Source organism: Aquarana catesbeiana, linkage group LG10 (assembly GCF_042186555.1).
Source record: "Aquarana catesbeiana isolate 2022-GZ linkage group LG10, ASM4218655v1, whole genome shotgun sequence".
Taxonomy (NCBI): Eukaryota; Metazoa; Chordata; class Amphibia; order Anura; family Ranidae; genus Aquarana; species Aquarana catesbeiana.
In genome coordinates this window covers 142,466,959-142,494,059 of record NC_133333.1, presented here as the reverse complement: position 1 = coordinate 142,494,059, position 27,101 = coordinate 142,466,959, and positions in this window count along the sequence as shown.

The following is a 27,101-nucleotide window of genomic DNA, read 5'->3' as shown; positions in this document are numbered from 1 at the left end:
AAACTTGAACAAAATCTGTAAACCCTGAAAATAGCACCCAAACCCCACTGAGGTCTGTAAAAGCTGATTTTTTTTCTAGCTAAGGCCAATTCATAAGCTTTTGGTAAAAAAGGGCATGAGGGGCTGGGTACTGCCATGAGAAAGAAGTACTGGTGTAAAAACATTTAAACAAAATACATCCTCAATTCCTTTAAATAACATGCCCAGGTGCATGAGGAGAGTGGGGTGGGTTGTCCTGGGGGGTCTGTACAGATGCAGGGATGTGGGTTGTCCCGGGTCAGTCTGTACTGATGGGGAGGGAGATGGGTTGTCCTGGGGGGGTCTTTACAGATGGAGGGAGGTGGGTTGTTCTGGGGGTCTATACTGATGGAGGGGGTCTGCACTGAGGGGAGTCTATACTGATGGAGGAGGGTCTGCACTAAAGGGGATCTATACTGATGGAGGGGGGTCTGCCTTGAGAGGGGTCTATACTGATGGAGGGGGGTCTGCACAGTGGGAGGGGGGTCTGTACTTAGTGAGGGGGGTCTATACTGTGGGAGGGGGTCTGTACTGAGGGAGGGGGATCTATACTGTGGGAGGGGCGGTCTGTACTGAAGGAGGGGGATCTATACTGAGGGATGGGCGTCTGTACTGACAGAGGACTATAGTGGGTGGGGGGTGACACCATGTTTTTCCGCACCGAGTGACACCAACCAATGGTAACTGGGGACACCTGGTGTAAGGAGGGACTCTACTGAGGACAACTGATGTAGGAAGAGACTCTGCTGGGGACACCTGATGTAAGGATGGGCTCTACTGGGGGCACCTGATGTAAGGACGGATTCTACTTGGGGCACCTGGTGTAAGGAGGGACTCTACTGGGGCACCTGATGTAAGGAGGGACTCTACTGGGGACACCTGATGTAAGGACAGACGCTGCTGGGGGCACCTGTTGTAAGGATGGACTCTGTGGGGGCAACTGATGTAAGGACGGACTCTGCTGAGAATGCCTGATGTAAGGTGGGACTCTACTGGGAATGCCTGATGTAAGGAGGGACTCTGCTGAGAATTCCTTATGTAAGGAGGGACTCTGTTGGGGACACCTGATGGCATCTGGTGGCAGGTGGCGTGGCAAGTCACACGCTCAGGGCTCCCACTGATTCTGCATTATGGTGAGTGGAGTTATTTCATTTTATATTACAATGTAATAATAGAAATAATGCACTTCAATCATCCTGACACCATAACAACCCTGGTGTTGGGATGATTGAAGCGCTAACACCAGGTGTTTGGAATATCCTTATCTGCTGATTGTTAAACTTTCTGGAATACACATATTGCTATTGTGGTGTAGGATCTGGGCCTGCTGTCCCTCCATCCTTCTTTCTTTCCTTCCTTCTTTCTCCTTCCCTCCCTCCCTATCTATTTCTTTCTCTCTCTCCCTCCCTCTTTCTCCCTTTCTTTCTCCCTTGCTTTCTCCCTCCATCCCTCGTTCATCTCAGACTCTAACCACACCCTTTTGAGCCACGCCCATTTAAGACACGCCCACCATTTAGTTTAAACCCTGCACATTTTTCAGGACGCACATTTTTCTTTTCCCACTATGTCACGCCTACAAACAAATGCCCCACCCTTATTTATATTAAGACTCTGCCTACAGGCAGAAAAGTGTCCCTATAATTTTTTTTACAATGTTGGCAACTATGTTAGGGCTGCCTTAAAAGATAAATTCACCTTTTAAAAAATAAATAAATAATTAAATTCACATCTTTTTTCAAGTAAAAAATGTGCATTTATTTTATTTTTTTTCTTGGAATCTGTAAATCATTGCACCTACGATCAGCAGATCGCAGGTGCCATGCAGGACTCCTGCAGACATGTGAGTGTATCTGTCTGCTCGTACCACATACGGCCAGGCAAATACACACTGATAGAAAGATACAATGAACTACCAGAGCTCTCAACAATGCCAATGCCATGGTAGATCATTGAGAACTACAAGCCAACAGCCTCAAAGGCTGTCAGTACTTGTAGTTTCCAATTCACAGATCCCTGTGAATGAATGACACGTCTGGGGGCAGTGCCCCGCACAGCTGTGTTTTTTTAAAGCGTTTGTAAAGGTGTTTTTTTTTTTTTTTTAAAATAACAAACATGTTATACTTACCTTCACTGTGCAGCTCGTTCTGCACAGAGTGGCCCCGAACCTCGTCTTCTGGGGTCCCTCGGCGGCTGTTTCAGCTCCTCCCCGCAAGCATTCACCACCTTAATGCGAGCTCCCTCGCACGGTGGTGAGTGCTTGCGGGCGCGCTCCCGTGATACAGCCGGCGGCTATAGCCGCTCGCTGTATCACTCGGCCCCGCCCCCCGGCGCGCCGCGTCATCGGATGTGATTGACAGCAGCGCGAGCCAATGGCTGCGCTGCTTTCAATCCATCCACTGCAGCCAATCAGCGGCCAGGGTGAGCGGAGGAACAGATGTCGGGAACGCGAAGCTGACTTTCGAGGCGTCAGGTAAGTAAAACGGGGGGGCTGGGGGCGGCGGTTCTGTCAGAAGTTTTTTCACCTTAATGCATAGAATGCATTAAGGTGAAAAAATTTTTACCTTTACAACCCCTTTAAATAGTGACAGAAAACGGGGGCTGAAAATCCCCCACTTGCTGTCACTAGAGGCAGCAAAGCTGGCAGAGGCTGCTGCAGTGGGAACATGTTACATTTTCTACTCTAAAAAGGAGTGGAACATATAACATGTTCCCAAAGATGAACTTGTCTTTTAAACCAGCATGAAGTGATGCATCTGTAGGATGTACTCCAACAAAACTGACATTAAAAAAATAATACAATTATCGAGGATGAATGACATTTTTAATTCCATAATGACATGTGAGCGCTGCTCAGTCCTGGAGTACTGTAAATCCAGCCTGTATAGTGACACGGCCCTAGGGGGGGCATGCAAACGACAGGCTGGGCTCACAGGGACTGGGCAGAATGACATGACTGTTATTCTTCCTGAAGACTACTGTCGCTGCTGGACCAAGGAGGAAGCCATGGCTGGCATTGGAGTGTGGAAAGGGTAAGTAGGACATGTAAAGTATATTACTTTTTTTTAAAGGAGGAGGGGGGAGTAACGTTAAGTATTATCATTAGCTAAAAGTGGGTATAAACCTCTAACATGAAAAATTAACAAAGTATATCCCTCCATAGTACGTACTTGTCTCAGTCCAAAGCACCTAGTGTGGATCCTCCCTGATCTCTTCTCTCCCTGCTATCTGTATGACTCACTTCTGACAGTGTAACTGACACCACAGACTCCCAGATGATAGCTAGACATGTGCGATTCGGTTCGTAACGAAAAGATTTTCATACGAATTTGTTAGTATTCGTACATTCGGATCAATTTGAACATCCGAATAGCTGAAAGAACCAAAATATGAAAGTTACAAAATTACGAATAAGCAAAATAAGAAACGCGCAAAAATACGAACTTATGAACGGACAAACTTAGGAAAATACGAAACTCAGAAACAGTAAAAGAAAGAATATGGCATCTATAAGGAAAGATTTACATTTTGTATTTTCAATCCTTTGTCTGTTCATAATTTCGTATGTTCATATTTTCATTCGTGTGTTCGCAATTTTTATTTCTTCGTCTGTTCGTAATTTCATTTCTTCGTGTTCTCAAATCGGTCTTTTGAATGGACAGTGTATTAGTGAGTGATGTATCTTACTTAATATCTTTAGCCAATCAGCTTATCCCTTTTGTGTCTGAGTCAAACTGCATTCATGAATCTTTTTAGAATGAGTCAGGTCTCATGACTGAGGGAGTGGACTGGAGTAAGTACAGGACTTATTAGAAAGGCAAGCATAGGGTTATTATTCTTTATTTCCTGTGAAAGTATGAATCAACGGAAAAGGCAATCTCACAAAAGTAACAATTACTAAATTACAAGTAGTGTACCGAATAAACAAAAATTATTATCTAACAAAATTACGAATTTTGAATCAAGGAAAATTACGAATCATTTCGTAAATATGAAAATATACTGTATCTGTTATGAAAATATGAGTCTGAATATGAAACCCCACGTCTTACGAAATTACTAATCATTAGACTAACGGAATTACGAATCAATGAAAATATATCTGTTACGAAAATACGGACGAGTCTGAATATTAAAACTCGTGCCTTACGAAATTACGAATCGTTACGAAGCAACGGAAACATAAAGAAACTAAACAAAACTATTTTTTTTGTTGTGCACATGTCTAGTGATAGCCCCATCCTCGCTCCAGCACACAGCAGGTGATTGACAGCCTCAGCTGTGCATGTTTCCCAAAGAGACTGTATAGAGGGGGTGTGTGTCCCCAGTCAGGTCTCTCCTCCCATGCTGGGCAGTGTGTGATGTCAAATCCCCACCCCCTACCTGTTGGAGCTGAGAAATAGCCTTTAATCTGTGTGTTTTAGGAGGGCCTGGAGAAGAGGTGGCTGCGGATAAACAGGTACAACTTATGCAGGTGGCTTTGTTTCATCCCTGTGTATCACCAGATGATAGCCACTTCGGTGGGTATATGTCGTTCTAAAGGCTCAAGGCTTTTACTATGTGCAGCAGCCCCCCCGCCAACACTTACCTGAGCCCCATCTCGATCCAACAATGTGCATGGGAGCCTAGGCTCTCTGGAGACTCTTACTCCTCATTGGCATCCCTGCTGCTATCAATCACAGCTAGTGAGTCATTTAGGAGAGGGAAGGGGCAGGGCCGCGCCATGGCTCTGTGTGTGGATGGACATGCAGAGCCGCGGCTCAGGAGTGAGCCTGCTTGGGTGCCACCAGGGCAATCAGCTTGCTCTGGAGGCATTTGGCAGGAGGGAGCGGTCAGGAGTGCCGAGAAGAGTAGGATTTCGGGGCTGCTCTATGCAAAACCACTGCACAGAGCAGGTGAGTATAGCATGTTTGTTATTTAAAAAAAAAAAAAAAAACAAGACTTTAATTTCGCTTTAACCACTTGCTTACTGGGCACGTAAACCCCTTCCTGCCCAGACCAATTTTCAGCTTTCAGTGCTCTCACACTTTGAATGACAATTGCGCGGTCATGCTACACAAATACATGCTTTCTTTTGGTGGTATTTGATCACCTCTGGGTTTTTTATAGTTTGGTAAAGAAATTAAAAAAGACCAAAAATTTTGAAAAAAAAAAATACAAAACAGTTTTATAATTTGTTATAAAATTTTGTAAACAGGTAACTTTTCTCCTTCACTGATGTTCGCTGATGAGGCTGCACTGATGGGTACTGATAGGGTGCACTGATGGGCACTGATAAGCTGCATTGATGGGCACTGATAAGGTGGCACTGGTGGGCACTGATGGGGCGGCACTGGTGGGCACTGAGAGGTGGCACAGAGAGGTGGTACTGATGGATGGCACTGATGGGCAACACTGAAGGGCATTGATAGGTGGCACTGAAGGGCGCTAATAGGTGGCACTGATAGGTGGCATTGATAGCTGGCACTGATGGGAACTAATAGATGGCAGTGATGGGCTCTGATGGGTGGCAGTGATGGACAGTGATGGGCACTGGTAGGTGAGACTGATAGGCAGCACTGCTTGGTGGCACTGATGAGGCTATGATTGGGACCACTGGTGGGCATTGATAGGTGGCACTCGTGGGCATTGATAGTTGGCACTGATTGGTAGCACTGATATACACTGGTGGGCACTGATATGCACTGTGTGGGCACTGGCAGGTGGCACTGGAAGGCCGCACTGGTGGGCACAGATGAGGTGGCTGTGCCTCTTCCTCCCTTGGGACCGATGTCCCTTACACAGAAGCCAGTGATTGGCTTTTTTTTCTCCTCACGCTGACAGTGTGAGGAGAAAAAAATATGGTTACCGATCTTCTGTTTACATCACGTGATCAGCTGTCATTGGCTGACAGCTGATCACGTGGTAAGGGGCCATTGACTCAGTGATCACATGGGGTGCGCGGGGAACGTGCAAAGGGAAGGACGTCTATTGACAGCCTCCCGGCAATGTAGGTCCGCGCTGTAGCCGTCATTTGGCTATAGTGCAGAGGGGAACAGGTTAAAGTGGATCTTCAGCCCCCCACCCCACTTTTTTTTGCTTTTAACCTCTGCTTACCTGATATTGTGTTCTGCATAGTTCAGATACCCACCCAGTGGATCCAGCATTGTCCTGCTGAGATCCTCTTCTCAGCAGACCTTGCTCAGTCCTGCACCTCCATGTTCTTATTTGACATCATAGGGAGACTGCCAGCTCTTCCAGGTTGAGCTGACGAGCCTCCCATTGACAGGATTCTAAGCCTGCCCTCTCCTTTCTTGTTGATGAAGGACTATGCCTTCTGAGATATGTGATGTGCCATAGCATAGGAGGCACAGCAAGCATAGAGCACATCAATTTGCCTAGGTGAGTGATGTGAATGGGTGGGGGGCAGAATCCTTTAACTGAAAAAAAGAGTAATAAAAATAATAATAAAAATAAACAGTAGTAAAAGTGCTCTATTTGTGTAGCAAAGAGGCAGAGAGGTGGATAGGATGGAACTTTTATTTCAGAGTGAAGATCCGCCTTAAGATATAAAGGTTTAATTTAAGAGGTAGGTTAAGTGTTAAGGTGAGGGACAGGTTAAGTGTTACAGTGCTGATAAGTGTTGGGGATAGGTGATACTTGCTGGGGTTGAGTACTCATGGTACAGTTCCCATTTGCTTTTGTGGCTAAAAGCTGTGGCGGAATGTCAATAGCTAACATACCACTTACAATTTCAGTTGTTCTGTTTCAAATGCTGCTTGCTTTCTGCATTGACATACCTTCTTAGACCCAGTCTGTCTGGACAGTATGGTCACCTGCTGATTCGGCACCATCCACAGGCAGCTTAACTCTTCAATAATACACAGAAGTTGAATCCAACACAATTATACAGTTCATTGTGGTGCAGATTATGTTTTTTCAGTCTTTTGAAGAGTAAGGTGACAATGACTTTCCTAAGTAACCGAACGACCGTGTGTAGGCTCCATCGAACATTTTCCATTAGAATTTCCGTCACACAAAATTTGAGATCTGGATCTCAAATTTTCCAACAACAAAATCCATTGTCGTAAATTCCGATCATGTGTACATAATTCCGATGCACAAAGTTCCACGCATGCTCGGAATCAGGCAGAAGAGCCGCACTGGCTATTGAACTTCATTTTTCTCAGCTTGTCGTACGTGTTGTACATCACCGCGTTCTTGACGTTCGGAATTTCCGACAAGATTTGTGTGACCGTGTGTATGCAAGACAAGTTTGAGCCAACATCAATCGGAAAAAATCCATGGATTTTGTTGTTGGAATGTCCAATGTGTAAGGGGCATTAGTGTGCATTTGGTTCATTATGACAGGCTGCCACTCCTTTTAAATATGCCACCAGACATAATACTCCACCTACAGGTGTTGTATTTCGCCACAGCCATACATGTGGCCTTGGTCTTTGAAACACTCTGCTGCCTATTGTGCCAGAAGTGACATATTGCCCGATGTTTAGTGCTCTCCAGTGGCATGTATCCACCATGCAGGGAACCAGGAAGAAGCATAACCCCCTGAATTGGTTAGGCATTGCCAAGCAAATGTACAATTTTGCCCCAAGAACCAGCAGCGGGGACTCCCTAACTTTACTCCATTTAAGAGTAATTAGCAAGAACTGCACCCAGAAATGCATGGGTGGACTGTTAGAAATTTACCCAAGCATGGTAAGTGAACTTGCTCCTAAATTATCTATCAGTGTATGAGGAGGAAGAAAGAGCAACACTGGGGCTTTAGGGGGATGTAAATTTATGAATGTGACCTATTCAATTGAATGGGGCTATGCTGTAACAGCCCTCCAACTGCATGCATTGCACACAGTGGTGCTGCATTCAGGGGGTTAAAACCGACAGTGACTGTAGGACATATCACCTCCTCACTGCCTATCAAATGCCTCTAATAAGTGGCTTGAGCATGGATCGCTTTCCAGAGAAGCGATAATACATTTCGCTATTGCCAACTATCTCTAAAAAAAAAAAAAGCAGTCCCGCTATCTTTGAAAAGCAGTTATGATCTACAGGATTAGAGGGTCAGGATTAAAAATAATGTATAAACCTACATACACACATGCATAACATACTGTATGTACAGTATATATATTTGTTAGTGGTGCACTGAAATTAACATTTTGGTACCGAAACCAAAAATTCGGGAAGCAATTGGCTGAAACTGAAATATATACTGCATATTTTTTATAAATAATTGTATTATATTGGACTTTTTAATTAATATCATGAATTTATTGTCGGCCATTATCGGCATCTTTTAAAGCAGTGTTAAAAATCCTGCTTGCTGCATTTTTGGTGCATATTTGCCAAATCACACTAAAACCGCACCTCCCTATTGAAATACATTGAAAATGCAGCCAGAATGCATCAAGAATGCACCCGTGTTGCATTTTTGATGCATTTTTTGAGTCACGTGACCTATGAAAAACACACCATTAGTTCACACCGGTGCAACATGTGATTTGACAGTTCCATATCGCATGACAAGTCGCAGCATATTTTTGGCAATGGAACTGTTCATATCGTCGTGATTATAAAAATTACGACTTGCATATACTTCTGTTAAAGTAAGTCGCAAGCTGTAATTAAATTGTCAGTGCAAATGAAATTCAATGCTGCAGCGGTTTCGGAAAGCCATTATCAGCACTTTTTTCAGCACAATGCTGTAAACCCTACTTTTGACCGATAATTTTGTGGTCAAAATTTCACTGCTGTACATAGCGCACAGAGCTTGATCCACACTCTTTCTCAATCAGGATGCCGCAGAACCCCTAACAACCTTAGGCGGAACCCCAGGGTGCTGCGACACCCCAGTTGAGAAACACTTCTCTAGAATTCTGGGCTTAATCAAATATAAAACATAAAAAACATAAACAGTATAAAAAAAAACTGTCACTTGATTATAGATTTCAGATTACCATGGCATACAGTTAACAAACCATGCGTAAACATTGAAAACTGGGCTGGTAGGCTTGTGCATATTGGCCTAAATATACTGCTGCTTGCTGGAGCATTTGGAACTCAGCATGACTCAAAGATGTCTCAATTAATACGCTTTATGGATGTTTTCACTACATTGCGAAAACAGGCTGCACATGAAACCCTTAATCACTTTATCTATCTAACTTTTGATTAAGGCATATGAAATAACCAATCACAAAAATAAACATTACATGATTTTTGAACATGAGTTAACAGTAACCCAACTCAAAACATTGATATTACAGTTTTAGTGATTAAGCAAGCTATGTCCATACATAGTTCAATAGGGTTGTAGGTGGTGTTTTTTTTTTTATTATTATTAATATAACCACCCTTCAAAGTTTCTCAAGCATCAGGTGGGTTTTGTACCCCAAAGTATCACAAACTCGTCCAAGGCATGCTTTTGTGGTTTAATTTACATAAAGGATTTTCTTTGATTTGACTTTGTCCTGGATTTATGCTTTACAAAGATGGAGATTCCGGGATCATTTTCTTTTCTGGCTCCAATCACTATACCACCAACCATTTTTCAAGGTACGATATCTCAAATGCTTTTCTGACACTTTTCCTATAACAAAGGGAATGCCATTAGAGGTGTCCCCTCACTCTCATTTTATTTATATTAGTTTTAGAACATCTAACACAACTTATCAGGAACAACACAAACATCCATGGAGTAGACTTACATTTCAACTCATACAAATTAAACATATTTGTGGACGATATGATCCTAACACTTATACCACCACTTATCACATTCCCCAACTTCAAAATCACATGTGGAATTTTTGGGTATATGCCTGACTCCATCATATCAATCACTGTATTTGACAAGCTATCTTCCAGCTTTTTGAAGCCTGAAAAACCTATTTTCGCATGGTTTTAGCATAACATCTCATTGTTAGATCAAATGAATGCTATAAAAATGACTGTCTTGCCAAAACGCATTTACTTATTCCACATTCGTCCTGTCTCATTTTCATGTAAAACATTTAAATTGCTTGAAAAAAACATAACAAAGCTTATATAGTCTAATAAAGCACCAAGAATTGCTAAACGTATAAAAAGCTTATACGAAAACACTGGGGAGTTTGGGAGTTACTAACTTTCACAAATCTTAATAGCTGTCTAAGTTGTCCCATTGACATTCCTTTTTGCAGACCAGGGCAGCCCCTTTTCCTGTGCATCTCCAAGAACTCCATTGGCTCTCTTCCTAATCCAAACATTCATCCATTAGCCCTCTGATAAAACATAGTTTAGCTGTTTGGAACACCACTAAATACTTCAGTAAACATATCCCACCCTATTTACTATTGTTGCAGCTTTTAGATAATTCGCTTTTCCCACCTGTTCTAGAGTCACCTAACACTTTTGAATATCATGCACCCCTCTCACCCAAACTGATTTCTTTTATCTGTTCCTAAGTTAACCTCTTGACTAAGCCCACTGCCCACCCTAATGGGAAATCTCAGGAGCACAAAAACCGAAGAGGATTGGTAACAAATTTGGTCCATGGTCGCTCACTGTTCTTGATATTACCCCAGTTGAGTGGGTCAAAGCAATACAATAAACCCAGCGCAAAATGTTTTGTTTTTTAACCCCCAAAAAATTATCTCAAGTGATATTTTTAAATATATGGGCAGCTGCTGCCCAAAGAATGTGTAATAAATATATACCAAATAACACATTAAAACAATAAGAATTGCACTCATCCAACTACTAAAATCATATACTGTATGTGATATGTTACAGTAATCAATAAGTGTAATAACTGCATTAAAAAAAAATCCATGTTATAACAACCAAAAAATGCTCCACTGTTAGTGCAAATATATTATTAAAGTGCTAATGCAGTCCAATATAAAGTGCCAAGTGCCATAAAAAGTGCCAAAAACGTGCTGTAAATCTTCTTAGATACTGATGACCAGTGCTCTGAGTCAATCCACTGCAATACTTCAATTTTTGCTCAGTCATCCCTGTCCCCTTCTGGGACCGAACTCACCAAAAAATGTTGACCTCCTGAGTTTATACTGAGGTAGGTCAATGTGCGCTTGTGTCACAGCCCAGCTGTATATGCTGAGGGTTACTGCTCACATATACTCAATGCCCATAAAGGTGGAAATCAATGAGAGAAAATTTCTCATAGCGTATTACTGTTTATTAAAACCAAAATAAAAAGAATCACACTCACATACTATAGTGCCAGACCCAGCACCCGGAATTTTCTGCAAGTACTCATACGGCATGCAGTCCACTAGGCGGATAGTAGCATAAACTGGAAGTTTCTGTAACTGCGCGTTTCGGAACATCCGGGGCCTCATTAGGAAGAATGCCTCCAGATGACTTCCCGGATGTGGCGAAACGCGTAGAGGTAGGAACTTCTGGTTTAAGCTACTTCCGTCTAGTGGAATGCATGTCAGCTCCTAAGTGGACTGGAACAGCGCTGCTTCCAGTATGAGTATTAGCAGATGATTCCGGGTGCCGATTCAGGCATTATAGTATGTGACTGTGATTCTTTTTGTTTGTTTTGGTTTTAATACACAGTGATATGCTATGAGAAATTTCTCTCTCTGATTTCCTCCTTTATGGGCGTTGAGTATATGTGAGCAGTAACCCTCGACATATACAGCGAGGCTGTGACACAAACGCATATTAACCTACCTTCTTGTAAACTCTGGAGGTCAAGATCTTTTGGAGAGTTTGGTCCCAGAAAGGGACAGGGGTGACTAAGCACAGATTTTAGTATTGCAGTGGATTGGCACAGAGCACTGGTCACCTGTATCTAAGAAGTTTTACGGCACTTGTTTTGGCACTTATTATGGCACTTGGCACTTTATATTGGACTGCATTAGCACTTTATTAACATATTTGCCCAGTGGACCATTTTTTGGTTGTTATAACATATGAATTATTATTTTTTATTGCACCTATTACACTTACTGATTGCTATAACACATCACATATATGATTTCAGTAGTTGGGTAAGCGCAGCTCTTGTTGTTTTAACATGTTATATTACCCCAGTTGCAGCAGGGTTTAAGGTTCCTATCTGTTGGTACATGATGCCCTTCAGATCGGCACATCTACCACCTTCCTAAGGTGCCCATTGTTTCAGCGGTTGTAATAAACCTGAGAACATGATCTAGGGCAGCCTTTTTCAACCAGGATGCCTTCAGGTTTCTTCAGGGGTGTTTGGCAAAATGCCTAAAAATTGCCCAAAAATTGCATATAAGTAAACAGGTCAATCAAGCCTGCCTTTTACTTACACAAAGTCACAGGTGTTCATTGAGCACCATTACAACCTTCTAGCTGCCTGCGTCCTAGCAACTTTTGACACCAATGCCAGAATTCTGCCAAGCAAAATAGGTGAGTTGAAAGCTCTGGTGCATGAGGAGGGCTATGATGTTATCGGTATTGGTGAATCTTGGCTTTATTCCTCACATGACTGGGCTATTATTTTTCCTGGCTATGCACACTTTCGGAGAGACAGGGTAAAAAGGAAAGGTGGCGGTGTCTGTCTCTGTGTGAGAAGTGATCTCAAAGTGAGTGTGAAAGAGGACCTAATTAATGGAGAGTGTGATGTGGCTGAAGCATTATGGGTGGAACTGCATATAGATGTGCGTGGTTCAAAGTTAATCATTGGAGTTTCTTATAGACCATCCAATGTTAATGAGGAGGTGGAGACTCAGCTCCTTGCAGAGATGGAAAGGGCTGCAAGGGCTGGGACAGTGATAATAATGGAGGATTTTAACAACCTGAAATTGACTGGAGTAATATCATTGCTGGAACAGTTAAAGGGCAAAACATTTATAAACCTATTATAGGACAATGGTATGGTCCAGTTTATTGAGGCCTCAACTATGAATGATGCTCTGTTGAACCTGGTAATCTCAAACCATGCAGAGCTTATTGCTAATGTTCATATAAAGGAACATCTGGGTAGCAGTGACCATAACATGATTTTATTTGATGTTAGCTGTAAGCAAAAAACACATACGGGAAAGATAAAAACACTTAACTTTAAGAGAGCAGATTTTCCAAGGATGAGGGCTGCTCTCAAAGACTTAGACTGGGAGGGAATATTGGCATTGATGAACACAGAACAGAAATGGAAATTCTTCAAAAAGCCTGTATGTGAACTCACTGCAAAGTATATACCCATGGGCAATAAGTTTAAAAGGCTAAAAACAAAACCTATGTGGCTCACAATAGAAAATACGGAAGAGAAGGAGAGGGTAACAACTATCATTACATGTTCCAGGGAGGGTCATACACTAGTATATAAGACATACCCTTGACCCATTCCTGGAGCAATAGCCAAAAAACCTGCTTGTATGACTGCAAAATAAGAGACAAGCAGGTATGTTCCTCTAGATCAGAGCATAAGCAAAAAAATGGGCTTGCCAATTAAATCAGTTGGTTTTTAAGGGACAGCAAGTGGAGACACAGAAACTGCAGAAACGACACAGAATCAAAATCCCAAAACTCATCAGACAAGACACAAAACCCAAAAAGAAAAAGAAAAGGAAAAAGGAATCTAAGGGAACTGAGATCCCATCCACGAAGACGCTAGAGATGACTGGTTTAGACCAGACATCGGAGTCTTCACCTCTGGAGTCACAGGACATGACTGTCATTAATCTCACTGACTTCCCTCTCAACAAACACCATATTTCCTTGCTCAAGAGAGGCTTGTCTTTCTCGCCAAAATCCACCATGCAGGAATTTGAAGTCTTTAAGGACATTAGTCTTTTCTTGCGCAAAGTGATATTCAGGTCCTGGCATTCCACTCGTGAAAATATAGAAAAGGTAAATTTAACCAATTCAGAAGAACAGGAAGCATTTAATAACCTAGTGGCTTTACTTAATGAAAATTCAGATTCTGATAGTGAGCAGGAATTGTCTGTTCATACAGACGTGACCAACAGACCTTCTAATCTGACAATTAAATCACTTAAGATGCCACCTATTTCCAAAATTAAATGGATTCAACTTTTCTTGGACCTAGTACAAAAAGATCTTGGGAAGATTAACTGGGAGTGGACAGGTCTGGATAATCTAACAAGAGGGTAAAGACAGGCCTTAAAAGAACTCCGAGAGGCACCGGATATAGTAATTAAGGGCAGTGACAAGGGGGGAAATATAGTCCTCCTTATGGGAGATAAATATGAGAAAGAAGTGTTGCGTCAGCTAAAAGACACTACCACTTATTGTAAACTTACAGGCAATCCATTCCCCAAGATTGTCCAGATCCTTAATGAGAAGCTTCGTTTTGCCTCAGAAAGTAGTCTGATTACCAAAAAAGAACTTCAATATCTAACGGTACGTGAATATAACACCCCCATTTTTTACATTATTCCTAAGTTACATAAATCCCTCACAGACCCCCCAGGAAGCTATCGTCTCCGCTATCAAAGAACCCCTTGAACGGGTAGGGAAATATACTGATGCTATGATCAAAGCACTTGTAAGTGACTTGCCTTCCTCTGTCAGAGACACAAGGTATGTATTAAAACAACTACAGGGAGTGTGCTGCCCTGTGGAGGCTCTTCTCATCGGGATCGACGTGGAATCACTTTACACGTCGATTCCCCACGAGTGGGGCCTCCGAGCAGTTGGTCATTTCTTAGAGAAGAATTTTCCACTACTGGTTGCCCAAAACAAATTTTTTTCTTGAACTTTTAGAGTTCATGCTACACAACAATTGTTTTCAATTTTTGGGCTCCTTTTACCAACAAAGGAGGGAACATCTATGGGTGCCCCATGGGCCCCTTCCTTTGCGCATCTCCATCTGGGTCTGTGGGAGGAAGAGGTGGTCTACAAGTTGCCGCTGTACCTCAGCCACAGCAAGGTACATTGATGATGTCCTTTTGGTCTGGGAGGGTACGGTACCCCAGTTGGATGAATTCATGTGCCAACTGAACACTAATGATCGAAATCTGCAGCTCACACTTACCATCCAATCACGATTTCCTTCTTAGACTTACAGATCAGTATACAGGACAATAGACTTGTTACCAAAACATTTCGGAAAAAGACTGCTGCAAATACAGTTCTGGAGGCATCCAGCCATCATTCATACTCTCTGATCCAGGTAATCCCAATTGGACAGTTCCTTCGGATCAGATGGAATTGTTTGTTGGATGCCCACTTCCAGGAGGAAGCCTCTGAGCTATATACACGGTTCAGGGAGAGAGGCTATTCACACAGGTCCTTTAGAAGGGCCAAAAAAAGAGCTATCAAAACAAGTAGAGAGGATCTCTTGACAGATACACCCGTGGACATAAAAGAGCGGAGCTCTCAGGACCCAATAAGAATCATTACTAAGTACGAAACATTGGAGCATCTTATCTGAGGCACCCATTCTGGGGAGGTTCATTGGCGACCGTCCGATGATGACAGCTCGGAGATCCCAAAATATAGGGGATATTTTATCCCACTCAGAATACATCAGATCACCCAGTAAAAACTGGCTTACCGATTTGCCTCCCCTACATGGTAGCTTCCCTTGCGGTAAATGCTCCATGTGTGGTTATATGGATAGGACAGATGTGTTCACTGACTCCTTGAGCCAAAAAGAATTTAAAGTCCAAGACTTTATCAACTGTTACACCACTCGGGTGATATATATGATCACCTGTCCTTGTGAGAAGATATATATAGGCAAGACCAAGAGACAACTCAAAATTAGGGTCAGTGAACACATCCAGAGCATCCTGAGAAAGGACGATGAGCGACCCCTACCATTACATTTTCTGACAGAACATGATGGAGACCCTAAGGGTCTCCGAGTGAAGGGTATCTATAGGCTAAATCTCCCCCTGAGGAGGGGAGATTTTGACCGACTTCTATATCAAAAAGAGAAAATGCGGATCTATCGTTTAAACAGCCTCCAGCCATTGGGCCTGAACAATGAGTGCAACTTAGCATGCTTCTTAGAATCTTAGTTGGACCCCTCGTTGTTTTCTAATATATACAGTTTTCAGGTATACAGGAGTAATTAGCATCTCCACAGTGCCCTCTGCACTTTATTAAACTCATTTAATTTGTATATCGGCTACTTGTATTCCCCTTTCTCTGTGTGGCAATGTCTATGCCCGGCGTATTTGACCACCTATTATTGGTGTTGTCAGAGCCTTGGATTTTTTGATTTGTACTTTGTTTGTATACTTACTTATGTATAGTCCTCACCCGTTCCTTTTCTTTTCCTTTTAATCCACGTCCCTTTCCCCTCTTACCTCCTTCTCCCCTTCTTTTTTTTTTCTCTCCCTCCCCCTCCTGATTTTTCCGTCCCCCTCTTTTTTCCTCACATCCACACCTTTTACCTTCTTCTTGTCTATGTGAGTGTGTTTTTTTCATAGGTATTATTAGATGCACACTTTTTATTGATACTTTTAGGGTTAATTGTTAGAAGGGGGCAGCCCGTGGGGAACACATGGTAGCCAATTAGACACATCATCTTACTATTTAGCTGCCTGTGCTTCAATTTGGCTCTAGCTCTGAAGAAAATCGGGTCACCGATTGAAACGTGTCAGCTGGACGCCCCTATTGTTTGCAGCCACCACCTGGAATGACTTCTTCATCCCCTCAATAATTCATGGAATTTTCCTATTATCCTCTCAACCCTACGTTTCTGTAAGGATACTGTTTGGATGGACACACACTTGAGATCTTTTACTGCCTTTCAGATCCCACATGCCTTCAACAGCTGAGACCACATCAGACTTTGATCTATCATCTTACTAGCTGGTCTAGTTGAGCTAGACTGCAGAGCGCTCTGTCCCAGCTGTGAACCACTAAGTGCTGAGTCCTCTCATATACGCCATACGGCTGTTGTGCCTGGCGTCCACGAGGAAGCTCTTTGGGTCTACACAGTGCAAAGTTCGGCGGGGCCTCGGCTATCTCACGCTCCACAGCAAGGGAACTTCGGATCCATATGTGGCAGCCACTGCACAAGTGGGAAAGATACCTTTGCCACACATGCCCCGATGTGTCCCCGTAGCAGCAATCTGATCGCCCCTGTTTGCATTCCCTGAGACCCGCTGCTTCCCTTCCCCCTCCCACACACAGGAGTATACAGGGGGTAGAGGATGGAAGGTATGTGTCTTGCAACATCATATTAGAACTGTGTAGATCGTCTGTCATTTGATTAGATTATTTGTTCCATTATAATCTCATGCATATATAAACAGGATACAGGACTGTCTTCATCAACACTGTCCTTAGGATCTGTTTTTTACAGGACTTTTTTCTTTTTAGGTTTCAGTGTCCTCCTATTTCAGCAACCTGCTCAGGCAGGATCCATTTCAGTTTTCTTCCAGATTTGTCCTCAGATTTCTTAGCGTTGATTGTACAGTCTGCCCTTTTTGTAAGATTTACTCTTATGTTATTTCGTTTATTCCCAGTAGTGGGTTAATAGGGTGGTCTTTTACTATGTACTTATGAGGTTATTGGTATGTCTGTTGAGGGTACCAGGTGGTGAAACTGTCACTTTGCACTATGTCACTTTTTTAGTGGTGGAGGTTAGTTCCATTGCTTTAAGTGTGGGTGGAATTGTACTTTATTATTTATATCTATGTGGCTCACAGCCAAAGTTAAAAAAGCTATAAACAATAAGAGCTTCTAAAAAATATGGAATTGAAGGAACACTATTATTGTTAAAATGTTACAAAGAATATAATAGAATATGTAAAAAGGAAATCAAGGATATAAAAATTCAAAATGGACAACAGATTGCAAATGATAATAGGACAAACCCCCAAAAATTCTTTAAATATATTAATAATAAAAAGGTCAGGTCTGAGCTTGTAGGCCTTTTGCGAAATAATCTAGAATGGGTGACTGGAGACAAAGAGAAGGCAAACGTATTAAATATTTTCTTAAGTTCTGTGTGTATAAAGGAGCATGGGGGAGCTCAAGTCAATAATGGGGATGATAATGGTGACACAGCACCAAATGAGCCACAATGGCTCAAAAGTAATATGGCCCAGAAATATTTAGACAAAATAAAGGTAGATAAAGCACCTAGACCAGATGGCATCCACACGCGGATCCTAAAATAATTGAGCTCTGTCATTTCAAGGCCATTGTTTATAATTTTTAGGGACTCTTTAATGACTGGAATAGTAACACTGGACTGGCGTAGGGCCAGTGTGGCGCCTATATTTAAAAAGAGAACAAAGTCTTTTCCAAATAACTATAGACCTGTTAGTTTAACTTCTATAGTTGGGAAGAAACTGGAGAGTTTAATAAAAGACCACATAGATGAGTTCTTGCTGGAAAAAAATATTTTAAACAACAGACAGCATGGGTTCATAAAAGACAGAAGTTGTCAAACAAATCTGATTTCTTTTTATGAAGAGGTAAGTCAAACCTTGGACAGAGGGGTGGATATGGAGGTGGTATACTTGGATTTTGTAAAAGCGTTTGACACAGTTCCTCACACACGGCTCATGTGTAAGGTAAGGTCTGCAGGCTTGGAAAGATCAGTTTGTAAATGGATAGAAAACTGGCAAAAAGACAGAATTCAGAGAGTAATGGTTAATGATTCATACTCTGAATGGTCTAAGGTTATAAGTGGTGTACCCCAATGTTCAGCGTTGGACCCTTACTTTTTAATACCTTTATAAATTATATAGGGTCTGGGATTAAAAGTACCATTTCAGTCTTTGCAGATGACACCAAACTATGCAGTTCAATAACGTCCTTACAGGATGTCTCCAGCTTACAAGCCAACATCAATGCACTGTTTAATTGGGCGACTATGTGGTAGATGAGGTTTAATGTAGATAAATGTAAAGTTATGCACTTGGGGGCTAAGAATATGCATGCATCATGCATATTAGGGGGAGTACAACTGGGGGGATCCGTAGTGGAGAAGGATCTGGGGGTTTTGGTAGATCATAAACTCAATAATAGCATGCAATGCCAAGCTGCGGTTTTCAAAGCAAGCAAAATCCTTTCTTGTATTAAGAGAGGTATGGACTCCAGAGAGAGAGCTATAATCTTGCCCCTGTACAAATAATTAGTAAGGCCTCATCTGGAATATACAGTTCGGTTTTGGGCACCGATTCACAAAAAGGATATCGGGGAACTGGAGAAAGTGCAGAGAATGGCAACCAAACTGATAAGAGGCATGGAGGAACTCAGCTATGAGGAAAGATTAGAGGAACTGAATTAATTCTCTCTTGAGAAGAGGAGATTAAGGGGGATATGATCAACATGTACAAATATATAAGTGGTCCATATAGTGAACTTGGTGTTGAGTTATTCACTTTAGGGTCAACACAGAGAACAAGGGAGCACATTCATTTTCAAATATGGAAAGGTTTCTTCACAGTAAGAGCTGTGAAAATGTGGAATAGACTCCCTCCAGAGATGGTACTGGCCAGCTCAGTAGATTGCTTTAAGAAAGGCCTGGATTCTTTGCTAAATGTACATAATATAAATGGGTACTGACATTTATAGGTAAAGTTGATCCAGGGAAAATCCAATTGCCTCTAGGGGGATCAGGAAGGAAATTTTTCCCCTGCTGTAGCAAATTGGATCATGCTTTGCTGGGGGTTTTTTCACATTCCTCTGGATCAACTATGGATATAGGGTTGTGTATATGAGATTGCATAATATTATTGTTTATTTATTTATTTTTATGGTTGAACTAGATGGACTTGTGTCTTTTTTCAACCTGACTAACTATGTAACTGTGTCTTTTTTCCTGCTTCCATTTATTTCTCTGCCCTTTCTATACTTCTCCATCCCCTTCTGTTTACATTTTTTTCTTACAGAGATCTTATTAAGATCCATATCTCCTCCTTTTTCATGAAATGTTCTTATCTGTGTACATTGAGGCAAGTGGCTGATGGCATGTCCTGTGTGCCAACCTTTCTTTAGGCATGCCCTTTCAGTTCTGATACTGTTCTGTGGCTTTCAATAATGGAGACTCACACACAATCTTGTGTTGAATATCTATTGCTTACTGTTCAAATCTGTACTTTATGTATTTCTCTAAGAATTATTATTTTTGTTAATACTAGTAAACATTTATTAAAATTCAAATAGTTCCCCCTCTCCCCTTTCCCAAGGTCCTTTCTTTACTGCAAATTTCTAGTCCTTCCCACGTCTCTAGATATTGATCATTGTGTTGGTTGATTAGCAGGCTGCTTTGCATGAGTTGTTTTGTGAATCACGTAAGTCCAGTGAGCTTGTCTTGTTACTGCTAAAGATAAATTCCTGTCTATTAGGGGTGAGCAAAATAAGAGTTTTTTTTATTTAATTCCTCTGAAAAATGTGGACATTTTATAGAAAATGTATCCTTTTTAGTTAAATGCATTCAATCAACAAGGAAGGTAAAATTGAGATGGGTTTGTTTGTTTTTAAGTATGCAAAGGCTGTAAATGACTCCTGAGGGTTACAATTAGCTTCTTTCGACTATCCTTGACCTGAGAGCAAATGACCTCCATTAGTCTGATTCCTTTATTTTTTTCCACAGAAAGAGAAAAACAGACAGTGAAAAAAAAAGTTTAACCTCCCTGGCGGTATGATTATTTCAGATTTTTGATGCTCAAAGCAGTACAATGTTTTGCATGGAAATTTGGCGTTTTATATTGTAGGCCTGTAATTCTTAGGAATAACTCACTTAAATCTGTCCAAACAAGAGTCTAGTAGACAGCCCAGGTATGATAAAGTTTGAAACTCAAAATCATAAATTATAATATAATATAATAACTATAAATAATTATAACAAATAAAAATATAATAATAATAAAAATTATTCAATAATGTAATTAAATCAAAAACACTGAAGTTTGCTCAGTTGCAGAATTGTCACTGTCATTACTTTTAGTGTTTGATGACGGATTTCCCCACAAATCACTATTGCTCAATTCTGCAAGTGATTCTAATTTATTATCGCTGTTTTCTAGCTGGTCTAAAACTGCTTTTGATGTAAAGGGACGGTTTTGGTTGCTATGGACAATCTCCAGTTTCCAGGCAGAAAGAACAGAATTTATAATATAAAACTGCATGCAGGGCACTGGACAAACCACTAGGGACAAAAGGGGTGTAACATTATTTGATACAGTAATGTAATCTGTATGATTGCAGTGTACTGTATGTATTGTGTGTGTTTTACTTTTTGAATTTGGCACCGTTCTCCATCCCCATGAGTCGCAGTGCTCGCAGGGAACGGAGCCTGGCGCTGTGATGAATCGACCGGAGGACGGCTCGCACACACAGCGGGAGACATCACAGGATCCTGGGTCAAGGTAAGTAATTTTGCCTGGATCCTGCGATGCGATCCCTGGTGTGGCTCAGGGTTACCGCTTTTGGTACTGAGAATTCACCCCGAGCCACACTCGGGATTACCGCCAGGGAGGTTAATAAAACATTTAAAGCAATATTACAACATATAATCATACACCTCAAAAATTTAAACAATACAAATGCACTATTTCAATGTGCAGCCTTCTTTTGGGGGGTTATGAGAAATGACCCCCACAAAACAGGATAGTGCTCTAAACTTGAAGGTAAATAAGAGAACCAGAATATTTGCTAAGTGGAAGAGTGAGGGCCTCACACCTGTACGATTAAGCACCAGTGGGTGGGGTGAAATTCGTCAGCTGTGGCCTCAGGAGGAGTAACAAGCTGAGGCCCTTTACATCTCTTTCTATCTGACAAGCTGGTGATGTGCAATGTCTCTCTGTTCTCATTTGCAGTAATCTAATCAGTAATCAATCTAATCTAATCAGTAATAAAGTAAGTCTTTGGGAACAGAGGAATTACTTCAACCAGCATATGATATATTACCCATGAGTATATCGATGTACGGACAGTATGGAAATAATACAAGCTTTATATAAGAAAAGATTAATAATAGCACATACATCAAATGTACAAACAGGTATTATCACAAAGGGCCCAACAGGAGTCCTGGTGGAATTGTGCACATATACCCTGGTATATACAGTTATTAATAAAGATACCTCCAGATAAATGTTGCAGCAATGTGACCTATGTCTTTGTGTCAGAGACCTAAAGAGAAGATCAGTGGTAATGGGAAGATCCCCCAACCATTGTCCAACCAGCCTGGCATGCAGATTCTCACCAGCAAAAAATGTGGTGTCACACTGGAACTCAGAGTGAGCCTATCTACTATGTGTCTTAGTCCCTAGCAGTTTCTAATCTGTCATGCAACCGGACTTCTACCTACCAGAAGTGGTTGTCTGAAGCCTAATCCTGATGTAGCCTATGCTGGTTTTTGAGCCCCAAGAGCTAAAACTCGCTATACAATCTCAGACCAGAAAGGACAGGGTTATCTGAAATAACAGGAGCTGCATATAAACTCTATTGTAGTAAACAGGTTCACCTACTGATATACTGGAAGGTGACCACTGCACACATACAGTAGTACAGACCTAGCTATCTGGCACTGTGCATTTGAGATAATAAAAATAGGACAGGGATAAGTCTGTCACAAGGATTTGGATACACGTTTGAGAAGCTATGGGCAGCTGCATTTAAACTATTAGAACATATGAATACTTGCCTAATAGTCTCTGCATCTGACCTGGGTAAATACAGCCTGTGTGAACGAGGTAACATGGCTCAGTCCTCGGTATCTACTTCTATGAAATTCCCCTTTAAATAACATTACTGTTCTCCAATCGGGATATCTGACCCAGCTAGTAGGGACAGGAAGTACGTTATGTTTTGGGATTTACCCTTGAGCTGCCAGATTGGATTTCAGCTTTTCCAAAGATACTGAGATTCCTGCGTCCAGTGAAAAACCGGGTCACTTTTACAGCTTAAGGTGTTTGAGCCTGATGGGATCATTGTCCAGTGTCTGATACTGCTGTTATATGGAATTTGGTTTGTTTTTTACAGCCCAGTCTGTTGGAGCATGGTGGAATTATTATCCAATGCTTGAAACTACTGCTATCTGGTAAGAAGTGAATCTATATGGTGATGGTATATTAAAGTCTTTGTGTTTTGAGGAGCACTGAAGTTGCCTTATATTTGGATCACCCAATTCCCTTGAAGAGCACAGAAGTTTTTCACATACTTGGTTCACTTAGTTCCCTTTTGTATAAGGGACATTTTTTATGCACATCTTTGCATGCACATTTTTATGCACCTTTTATGAACTGAATCAACCATATATTTTTTACTTTATGAGTCATTTCATCCAATTTTTTTATCATTTTTTAAATTTATTTTCATACACTTGTTTTTGCAGGAGTGGATTTTATGGCCTTACATTTTTGCCATGTGTATGTTTCCACTGTGAATATTCTTATAGATTAGCGCACCTGTTTCTTTTAATTAGGCATTAGCAATTACATTATATATATATATATATATATATATTTATATTTAACACTGATATATATTAAACGTACGCTTTTTGTGAGTTTCCTAGTAAATATAATTAATCAGCATATTATATCCCACCCCCATAGTGTTTAGCAATTGGAGGTCACGGAAGAGGGAGGGGGTGTCAGTTACAGCTGTGTATATGCCCAAATGTGTGACTCTATACTCATGAGGGCTGCACAGATAAGAAAAGGGAGAAAATGAAGAGCTTAGAAGAAATATGAGCATGCTTAGTAGAGGACACCAGCTGGTCTACACAATCTCAGCCTGAAATGGGGAACAGAGAGAATGGCAGGGACAGTTGAAGGCAGGATCAAGCAGGCATATTTCACTCTACAGAAAATGAATGCTTTAGTGGCTTTGTGAGTATGCACACTCTGTTATATAACATGTAATGAGAGTTTTAATAGTCTGGGTTTAATAACACTTTTATCACTTCACAATGCAAGCACCTACAGATCAGTGTGTGCTTGTTTTAAGCTATTAAAATGGTTGTAAACTATTTTTTTAAATAATAAACATGTTATACTCGCATGCTCTGTGCAGTGATTTTGCAAAGAGCAGCTTTGACCCTCCTCTTATTGGGTCCCCTGCCTGCACTACTGCTCTTTTCTGTGTATCATCATTGGACATGGGGGTAAATCTACGGGTTCGCGCCCAGTCCTGTGAGGAGAGAGGAGAGAAACGCTGCAGGGGCACAGCGCTGGATCGCAATAGGACTGGAAGGGGGTGATACCACAGGTGGCACATTTTTACCCTAATTCAGGGAATGCATTAAGGTAAAACATGTCCTTCCTTTACAACCACTTTAACTGCTGTTTAGGAATATTTAAATACTTTAATGTCCATAGTCTAGGCACAGGTGCAACATAAATAAAATATATTTTTCTTCAACAATTTCACCTAAGCTGCTCAATGAGCGGAAATGAGAAACTGCTTTTGAAATTGGTAATTTCATGAGTAAATCAGTCTTGCAAAAATCACTTGAATCATCCCTATGCCTAGGAACAGCTGCTCCAAAGAATTGTAGTTTCCTGGAGACATATAAATGGTTACTACAAAGTAAACCTAGAGTGATATTTTACAGATGTGTGTCATAACAGATGGCAACCCCACCTGGAACACTTGTTGTGGGTCAGGAACGTCAAAAAGCAAAAAGTCAGCATTACAACAGGATGACTTGAATATTTTTAATGGAGACCAGCTATGAGAGCCACAGTATTTTTTTTATGACAGGTTTACTTTAACTTTCCCCTACCTAAATCTCTAAAGTTGAACCTATACCCAGACTATGTCTCTTCATGTTGTGAACAAGCAGTAAAACAAATTTAAAATAAGCCCTCATTGACCTACAGTATGTAGCTCCTATGTGGAGAAATTCATCCTCACAATTCCCAACAGAAGCATTGAAATTTCAGCTCTTTTTTCTATCACTCTCTATTGCAGCAGAATCTTGGCAGTTGGCAAACTCTCTTAGGGCTCATTTACACTTGCTTTGGCTTCAACACACAATAAAGCACCTACCTCTTCAACGTGCTTTTATGATGTGTTTTTGATGCTTCGGTGGTGCTTTCGATGAAGCTTCGGTGATGCTTCGGTGAAGCATCTGTGATGCTTCCGTGATGCTCTGTTGAAGCTTTGTTGAAGCTTGACAGATGCCCTGTATGTGTTTGTGGATATCTCATACCTGCAATTTCTCCAAAAAAAACGAAGCTAAAGCTGAATTAAAGCCTCTCAAAAGCCACAGGTGCTTCAAGCGAGCTTCAAGCGAGCTTTGTCATAGAGTTCTATGGAGGCTTTGAAGACGCTTTGAAGCACCACTAAAGCAACATGGGGTAAAATTTTTGAAGCTAAGCCGAAGCAAAGCAAACGCAAGGTGTAAACTGTAAGCTAACCATTTTATTTAGTGACAGGAGTTTTGACTGGCATTCAGAGAGCTTTAACAAAGCGTGTCCAAAGCCTTGTTTTGAAGCAAGTGTAAACTAGCCCTTATATAAACACACATCATTTCATTATTTAAAAAGCCACAAATGTGGGAAATGAATCTTTAATTGCCATTTTAACCTGTGTGTGCCACCTTCTGTGTCTGTACCAAGGCCAAACATTCCAGGGTATGTAAACTTTTTATCAGGGCCATTTGGGTGATTTCTGTTATCATTATGATTTAGGAAGGATCCAAAAAACTATGTGATAACAAATGGCTTCATGTGATTGCTATCCTTAAATAAAAGACAGTTTTTTGGCATGATCAGTCATATTTTAATATTAATGCCAAAATTTCACAATTTCTGCCAGGGTATGCAAACTTTTGAGCATGACTGTATGTACTAATATACCATTAACCACTTCAGCCCTGGAAGGTTTTACCCCCTTAATGACCAGAGCATTTTTTGCAATACGGCATACGGCGATACAGGTCGTGAGACGTTGTACCCAAACAAATTGATGTCCTTTTTTTTCCCCTCCTTTTTCCCTTTTTCTCTGTGGATTTATGCTCATTTATCTATTATATTTTTTATACATATTTTTATTATCATATTAGAGTGTGGTTTAGTGTTTCTCATTTCTCTGTGCACTTCCCGTGCACATTTATCATATTTATCTTTTCTCCCCTCGTTTTTAATACTCTTTTTTAATATATTTATTTGGCCCTTTAGTTACTGCCTCTTGCTGTGTTTCTCTTTTAGTCCCACATACACCATCCCATCTGTCATTAGCTATGTAATTTCCTATACTGCGTGTTTATGTGTGAGACCTCAGCATAATGGCTGACGGACCTTTGCAATACTTATGTCATTCATATCAATGACGGACCTCGGGTAAATGGCCGCCAGGCGTCCATTAATTGCAGACCATTTATAGGCATGTACTTTTTTCCCCTTGTTCTTTTACTTAATTTTAATATTTATTTTGGTCTTAGTGCCCTTTAGTCATTGCCTTTTGCTGTGCTTCATTTTTAGTCCCACATAGACCATCCCATTTGTCATTAGTTTATTTTCTTATATTATGTGTCTATGTGTGAGTCCTCAGCAAAATGGCCGACGGACCTTTGCAATAATAATGCTATTCACTATAATGACGGACTTCGGGAAAATGGCCGCCAGGCGTCCATTAATTGCAGACTATTTATAGGCATGTACTCTTACCCTGTGTTATCGCCTGATGAAGTCACATGATGTGTCGATACGCGCCGGGATTGGAGCACTGGGTACTGTCACAATCTGACGGCAGGAGACAAGCTCGGCGCTCGTGGATGTTTCGATCTGCAGTTTTGTTTTTAAACATGAGTTTTTCTATTTTCTTCAATTAAATCGGATTTCCATACGGGATTATGCTATGTATATCCTCTCTCTGTATTTTATTTATACTTACCACATCTGACGAGCATCTGTGAGCAGGAACTGACTGAAGCTACCAACAAGGGCATACGAACTCGGCGCTCATGGATATGTGCCTACACTCATTTCAACAAACGTGAGTGCATCCCCTTTCGGTCCATCCCTGTTTCACTGTGGTCATCACGGAGTCACACCATATATATTTTTTTATGTCATTTTTTATATACCGTCTTGAATATCCATCACTGGGATCATCCAAGCATTGGATTGGTTATCCTCTCAACTTTGCATCCACAAGCTTACCTGCGGCGATCAGCACATGCTGTACACCTTACAGCAGTAAGGTGAGCTACTTGC